Genomic DNA, 7,781 nt, shown 5'->3' with positions numbered 1-7,781 from the left:
CAGAATTTTAAGATTGTGTATTAGTTTTTGTGCCATTTCCTCAGAACATGGCCCTTTTTTGATTCATAATAAATGCCTAGTGTCTGAAAGCCTCAGAATTAAAGCAGGAGTATCTTAATGTCTTGTTGACACTGCTGTTTGGTGTGAGGCTGGAAAAAATGTTCCTTTAACTTTCATTTTGTGGAAGTAAATCAAATCCAAAGGTTTAGACTGAAGCACAGAGCAGGATGCTTGAGTGACTGAGCACTTGTGCACACATACATATGCCCCCACTTTATTTCCTTCTCAGACTGAACACCCTGTTAACTCACACTATAAAATTCTGGAAGTCCCATTAAAATTTTATGTATGTTTAGAGGTTGTGATATCTGCTATATCACTCTTTGTAATTCCGCTGATCAAACTTAGCTGATGTGGCAGCATGCAGGGAGTGAAAAGCTTCTCTAGAGTCCAACTATCATTCAGTGTAAGTGGAAGAAAAATATGCTAATAGTAAAGTTTGTTTGGTTTTTGTTTGGTCGTTTTGTTGAAGACTTACAGTACAGGAGCTCTCTCGGAAGTACAACAGGATGCTTTTATGGCCACATACTGCAAACCCAGGGCAATACTGATCAGAAAAAATGCTAATGAGTTACTAGTAGTTGTGACTGAGTTTTCAGTTAGATAAACTAATTTTTTTCTGGTGGCATATCGCTAAGTGTAACTTTTTATAATTTTATTTTTCTACAAGCAATAAGGGAAAGAATATTGTATCTTTAAAAAAAAAAAAATCCCATCGCCTCTGTTCTGAATCTTTCCAATTTAGCCCACAAACAATTTTGATTTGACTGCCTCTGTGACCATAGGGCTGGCTGAGCTTCAGCTCATGTGTAGATTGATGTTTCCCTTCCACCAGGCGCTTGGTCTGCAAACCTTTCATATTGCTTAGGTGCATCCAAGGAACTACTTCCAATACCTGCAAAATGGGCTTTTCTGAACAAATCAAACCCTGGGCTGAAAGCAGCAAAATATCTAAAGCAAGGGCCTGGGTGTTTGAAAGAAAGGATAATTCAGAATTGTGCGGAAAGCTGCAGTTTCCCCAGCCTGTGGAGTCATTGAGGAACCAGGCAGCGATCTTAAGATGAGCCAAGGGCTCACCACACTTCCCAAGGTGAGGGGGACCTGTGTTTGAAACCATTTGCAAAAACTAAGTAGTGCAGCGTAAGGTGGCAGTTTAGTAAATCCCTTGTTCTCAAGCCTGAGATGCAGTTGAGTACCATTAGAGGGTATAAACTGTGGGAGAAGGAGGGTCTCTGTGCTGGAAATTGCTTGGAGCTTTAAAATGTCCCATCTCACATTTTGAAAAAGCCTAAAGAATGCTCATATTGCAGCAACAAGTCTACTTCTCTTTCTGAGGTGTTCAAGTAATGCCCCTCATGAAACATAAGCCACCCAGAAGAGTAATAGATACAAATACAGAGTTTGTTTGCTGTATATGTCAACATCTAAATTAGAAAAATTTTCAGCTATAAAAAAAAATAAATCAGGTGCTGGAAAAAAATGAAAACCACACACGTCAATCCAAAACATTTATTATAACTACGGTCAGCAATAATTACAATGAAACCATAGATTCTTCTGAAATTAACAGTTGCTATAGAAAACTAATAATATTTTATCTAAACAGTAACACCACCAGAGTCACATGGCAACAGCACAACAGTGTAGAAACCATGTCAGTACTTGATGAAGAAAACACATTGGCGCCAGAAGTAACATATTGCAATGAGATGATTTAAATTCAATTCTGAAAGGAGCAGAGAAGTATTTAAACCTATTTTCTTCCCTCTGGCTACAGGAAGGGTCACAGCTGCTTTCCCCCAAGCACAGGCAACTGGAGTCAAGTAATTCTCCTTCCCCTGCTGCAAGGATGAGTTTTGCAGAGCCAGAACAAACACAGAAAAGTAGGAGTGAAGGCAGGGTGGGCTTCTTTCATGAGAAAAGATGCAAGAAGAGAAGGATTCTGTCATCTTCCTTGCAAGCTGATGAAATAAGAACTGTACTTGGGTTACATAGCTTAGCCAAGTTCCCTGGTGTCAGGGAATGTTGGGCGCAATGCCACGTTGAGAAAGAGGTATATATTTGTGGATGAGAAGCTGGACACAAGCCACCAATGGGCATCTGCAGCCCAGAAGGCCAACTGCATCCTGGGCTGCATCAGAAGTGTGGCAGCAGACAGAGAGGGGATTCTGCCCCTATGCTCTGCTGACACCTCACCCAGAGGTGCATCCAGCTGCGGAGCCCTCAGCACAAGAAGGATGTGGACCTGTTGGAGCAGGTCCAGAAGAGGCCCACAAAAATGTTTAAAGGCCTGGATCATCTTTCCTATGAAGACAGGCTTGTTCAGCCTGGAGAAGAGAAGGCTCCAGAAGGACCTTGTAACAGCCTGCCAGTACCTGAAAGTGCCTATGAGAAAGCTGTGGAAGAACTGTTCCTGGGGACATGTAGCGATAAGTCAATGATGGTTTTAAACTCAAAAAGGGGAGATTTAGGCTGGATATTAGGAAAAAATTCTTCCATGTGAGGGTGGTAGTTCACTGGAACAGGTTGCCCAGAGAGGTAGTGGAGGCCCTATCCCTGGGGGGCTTGTTGGGGCTCTGAGCAACCTGATCTAGTGAAGATATCCCTGCTTACTGCAGGGGGGTTGTACTAGATGGCCTTTAAAAGCCCCTTCTAACCTAACCCAGTCTCTGATTCCGTGATTTCATGTTTTACTCTATGAAAACATGATGAATCGCTGCTTTGCTTCTCATGACTTTGGAAAGTCATTGTTTTCCCTGCTTCTTCGTGTCATGCAGAGGCTACCACACAAGTTTCTTTCCTCCCCCAAAATACACAGAGACATGGTATTTCATAACACAGCCCCAAAACACACAGTACCAAGCAGACAGCAATTTAAAACCCGTACCCATACGTGTGCTGATGCATTTGTCCCAGACCATTGTATAGCTAAACTTTTGCACCCAAGGCTTCAGTTACAGAATTTCTGCGAGGACAAGTTTGCAACTTCAGAGTTAGTCCTTACACAGCAGCTGGATGAGAGGAACATCTGCCATCCTGTTACAGCCTGCGAGAGCTACAACAAATGCATGCACAGCCCATGCTCAGGGCTGATGCATCTACAGCTAGAGTTTTACTAACGGCTCGGTTTTAAACTCCCATACGTATATATCATTATCAGACACTCAGCAGACAGAATAATGTGAACGGGCTCTTCCCTGAGCAGAACTGTGCACGAAATGTATCCTCTTGAAGGACTATCCACAGCTACTTATTTCAACCCACACTCTGCCAGGCTTCCATTGAAAGGATTGCATTTAGCTTTTAGTGTATAAATAAGTGTTCTGATAAATAATTAATAGTAGCTGCTGGCCATAAAAAAGGCGACTGTTTGAAAAGTTTAAACAGTGTCATGAAATATGCACCCACCTCTATGCTCTAGTTTCAGGGGATGTTTTATACAACATCCTTTCCTTTTGCATGGGACTTTATTTTGCAAGAAGGCCAGAGCTCGACTTCCAGAGCCTCAGGGTATTCTTTGAATTTATTCTCTATCACTGGATATTTATCACCCCTTATGCCACTGGAGGGGAGGGCAGGTGGTTGGTGATTCACAGAGAAATTCTTTTGATATGAGGGGAAAAGGCAGTAGTGCCTAGGTTTCTGAGTAAGAAATAACATTGGTCATGTCTGATTTTAAAGCACTTATACCTCCTGTTTAGTTTTGTTTTGCAATTTAAACAAAAGCAGGGCAACTTTGATACCTTTGCCAGACTACCTGCTTTCTACCTACCTAAAGAGCTAGTAGAATGAACCAGGGCATTTTTGCTCATTAGTAGTCAGCGGACTGTTTTTGTTGTGCCATTTTAAGTGGTTTTGCTAATCTACACGCCCATACACTTTGTATCATTAAGGGTAGAGCCATGAATGAACCCACAGTGTACATACAATCCCCTACTACATAGGGGGCTGTACAAGTCAGTAAATGCTGTTAGCAACAGAAGCTCCAGGTCTTTTGGGAGTTGATAGAGTGTAAGAAGGAATGATTGCTCTATCTCATTAGTAACTGAAAAGCAGTGAATCTGAAACTTCACCTTCTGACACAACATCAGATGAGTCTTCTTTCCCCATACCTTACTATTTCTAAATTGCCCACAGGGGTGCATGTTAATAGAATTTGTACCTTAAAAAAATCATCACAATTAAAGATCAGGAGACCTCTGCAGTACATAATGTCAAATGACAATATAAATGAGTGGTGCATGCCTCAAAACACTTGATCTCAAACTCCCATAAGATTCACCCTTCAGTTCTGGATGTAGCAAGATCCATGTGCCAGAAAATTAAATATTAAATATCATTTAAAACAGGTCTTTGTGGATTACAATGTATCACTAGGTCAACCAACGAGGCATCATCTTGTTACCTTTTTTTGTAAGCTTCTTCCATAAGCCAGAAAGCCAGGCTGGATTTCCTCTTCCAAGATACATATTGGTAAACACAGTGTAGCTGCGCACCGTGTCCATGGAAGAGAATAGGAATGTAAAGAAACATAACTAATTCCAGCCTGGTGTGGATGGTATATTCTGAAAGACTTTGACAACAGCTTGGGTTGTAGGGTTTTTTTTAATCACCCTCTCCCCACCTCCTCGAAAACTATAGTTAATGCCTCAGTAGTTCAATAAACAAAGAATTTTCAGAAAGAGAACAGGTTAATCAAAGCTTCACTTTTCCATCACAAACCTCTAATAGTATTAGTTGTAGTTCCAGTGTCTGAGTTTAGCGTGACTCAACAAAAAAAAAATCCCTTGAATTCCCAAGTAGGACCCTTATCCTACCAGTGGCATTTCTAAATTGAACTTTATCTAAACAAAACAAAGACTAGATCTTTTGAAAGGAAACATTTGTTTATATTTCGAACAGAAAAAAACCCAGTATCTATAGGTCACAGGTGAAACTCCAGAAATCTCAAAAGAGATCTTTCACTTGACTGACAAAGTGGCTTTTCTCTGAGAAACCCCATAAGCCATGGCAGAAATAAACAGAGAAGTTTAACTAGGATACAAATAAGAAAAAGGAAGCAAGCACTGCAAGTGCATTTAACTGCATATTAAAGTATGAATTTTGCATTGGCTTTCTTAAATGGACTGTTTGCAACATCCATGCTATGTATGTTTGAAGCAAACATGAAGCATCTTAGAACATTTTACAGCTACTGCCCAAGTAAAGGTAGAAGAGGGTATAATTATTGAATTTAAAAAAACAAACAAACAAAAAAAAACCCCCAAACTCAGTGGCCTCCAGAGGACAATACCATAATGTGGGCAGGAGAAAGGGACAGAACTCAAAAGTTCCAGCTCCCTGCCTTATCTTCTCATTGCTTGGCATTTTTTGCTCTTGATAGGCAAACAATACCCATCCAATCATTTCTAGATAAAAAGATGTTGAATTTGTATTAATATCTTCCATAAAACTGCCTTGGACTATCTTGTCTGCTTGGCAGTGTCTGAAATACTTAAATATATTACAGTGAGATATAGTCTGTTGGGTATTATAGTATTTTTAGCACACAAAGTTTCTCTGTCTAGATTACTTTTACTGATAACAGTAATTGGTGCAGCCATAACTGGTTCCTACAAAAATCCAATCTTTCCAGTTTTAAAGAACTGACCCAGAGTTTTCTGAAGGGCTGTCTGGAACCTGGTCTAGGACTAAGGCTCTAACTTCAGCAATTTAAATATACGTGGAAAAGACAGGAGAGATATTATAAACCTTTCCTGCACCCAAACTGTCATGTAATAAAGCAGTGATAAATGCAAGTATTTTGTGAGCAAGGTGGAAGTGTCTGTTTGAGTTTTTCTCTTTAGAACAACACTGTTTGGAAGTCCAAGAAGCACACACAGGAAAAAACAACCAAGCAAAGACAGAATCACAGAATTGTGAAGGTTGAAAGGGCCCCCCAGAGACCACTGAGTCCAACCCCTCTGCCAAAGCAGGGTCCCTAGGACAGGTTGCACAGGGAGGTGTCCAGACAAGGCTTGGAGGAGACTCCACACCCCCCAGGCAGCCTGTCCCCATGCTCTGTCACTCTCACTGTGAAGTTCTTCCACATATTGGTGCAGAGTTTCCTATGCTCCAACTTGAGGCCATTGCCCCTTGTTCTATCTCCATAGACCACTGAAAAGAGGCTGGCCATTTCCCCCTGTGTCCCACATTTTAGATATTTATAAACTGATCAGATTCCCTATTAGTCTTCTTTTCTCAAGGCTGAACAGCTCCAGTTCTTTCAGCCTATCCTCGCTGGGGAGATGTTCCAGGCCTTTCATCATCTTTGTAGCTCTCCTCTGGACTCTCTCCAGGAGGTCCCTGTCTTTTTTATACCAGGGAGCCCAGAACTGTACACAATACTCAGGTGGAGCACAAAGACATGGAGGGTGACCCTGTTTGCATTCACTCTGCTATGTTAGAACACAATTACCATTGCTGGCTAAGACCTACCAGGTTGTAACCAGCACCAGTGGCTTAGATGATGCTCTAGCTCTGATCAGAGGTTGCTGGGATCAAACTCACTATGCATCCCATCCATTTTTGTACCAAATCTCAGTGTAACAAAATCTTTCAGCTAGAGAGGGTGAAGATGGGGAGAGGGAACTCCAGTAGAATTTACTTAAAGAATAAATACAGAGAAGCTGATATAATGAGAGTTAATGTACCTGGAACATGAAAACTGTCTCTGTCTGCCTGGAAACCTGGCTTGAGTAAACTCAGAATAAACCTCTGTTTAAATTTCATGCAGTAGATGTGCTGCTCTAAGGATTTAGGTAGAGTTTTTGTTGTATGGGTTTAAATACACTTCCTCTACAGTACTAATAGATCATTACTATGTGACAGCAGTAGTCTCTCTGAAAGAAAGTCAGTGGTCTCCTTTTAATTCCTAGCACAGATGTGACCACATCAGGCTCTCTCACAACTGGTCCCTGTGACAGGATACAGACACCACAAAAAATGTTATTCAGTGGAACATACTATCATTGACATGAGGGCGGAGACATTTTAATTACCTTGCATGGTAGCAAAGAGTTTAGCTTCTAATAAGCTATTCCAAAGCCTGTGACTATGTCTTATAGGCCAAGGGCCTCTTTAAAATGGAGCTTCTTTGTGCAAGAAACCTCTAAAAAGTAAAGTTCCAAAGGCTATCCAGCAGTTCTGTAATCCCTGTTAAATTTTCAAAATAGATACAGAAAACCAGCAGCTATTTAGATACTAATAGAACTGTACAATATTCTTACCAAAGCTGAAAGAGTATGGGATAGATGAGAGGAAAGTGAGGTGGGTTGAGAATTGGCTATCAGGCTGAGCTCAGAGAGTGGAGATCAGTGGAGCAGAGTCTGACTGGAGACCTGTGACTAGTGGTGTTCTCCAGGGCTTGGTGTTGGGTCCAGTCCTGTTTAGTATCTTCATCAACGACCTTGATGAGGGAATAGCATCCACCCTCAGCAAGTACCCAATGATCCAGAGCTGGGAGGAGTGGCTGATACGCAGGAACACTGCGCTGCCATCCAGTGAGACCTGGACAGGCTGGAGAGCTAGGCAGGGAGAAACCAGATGAGATTCAACAACAGCAAGTGTAGAGTCTTGCACCTGGGAAGGAATTACTGCTTGTATCAGTACAGGCTGGGGGATGACCTGCTGGAGAATAGCTCTGTGGAGAAGGACCTGGGGGCCCTGGTGGATGACAGGTT

The sequence above is a fragment of the Gallinula chloropus genome (genome assembly GCF_964237585.1).
Source record: "Gallinula chloropus genome assembly, chromosome: 4".
Lineage (NCBI taxonomy): Eukaryota > Metazoa > Chordata > Aves > Gruiformes > Rallidae > Gallinula > Gallinula chloropus.
This window is presented reverse-complemented; position numbering follows the sequence as displayed.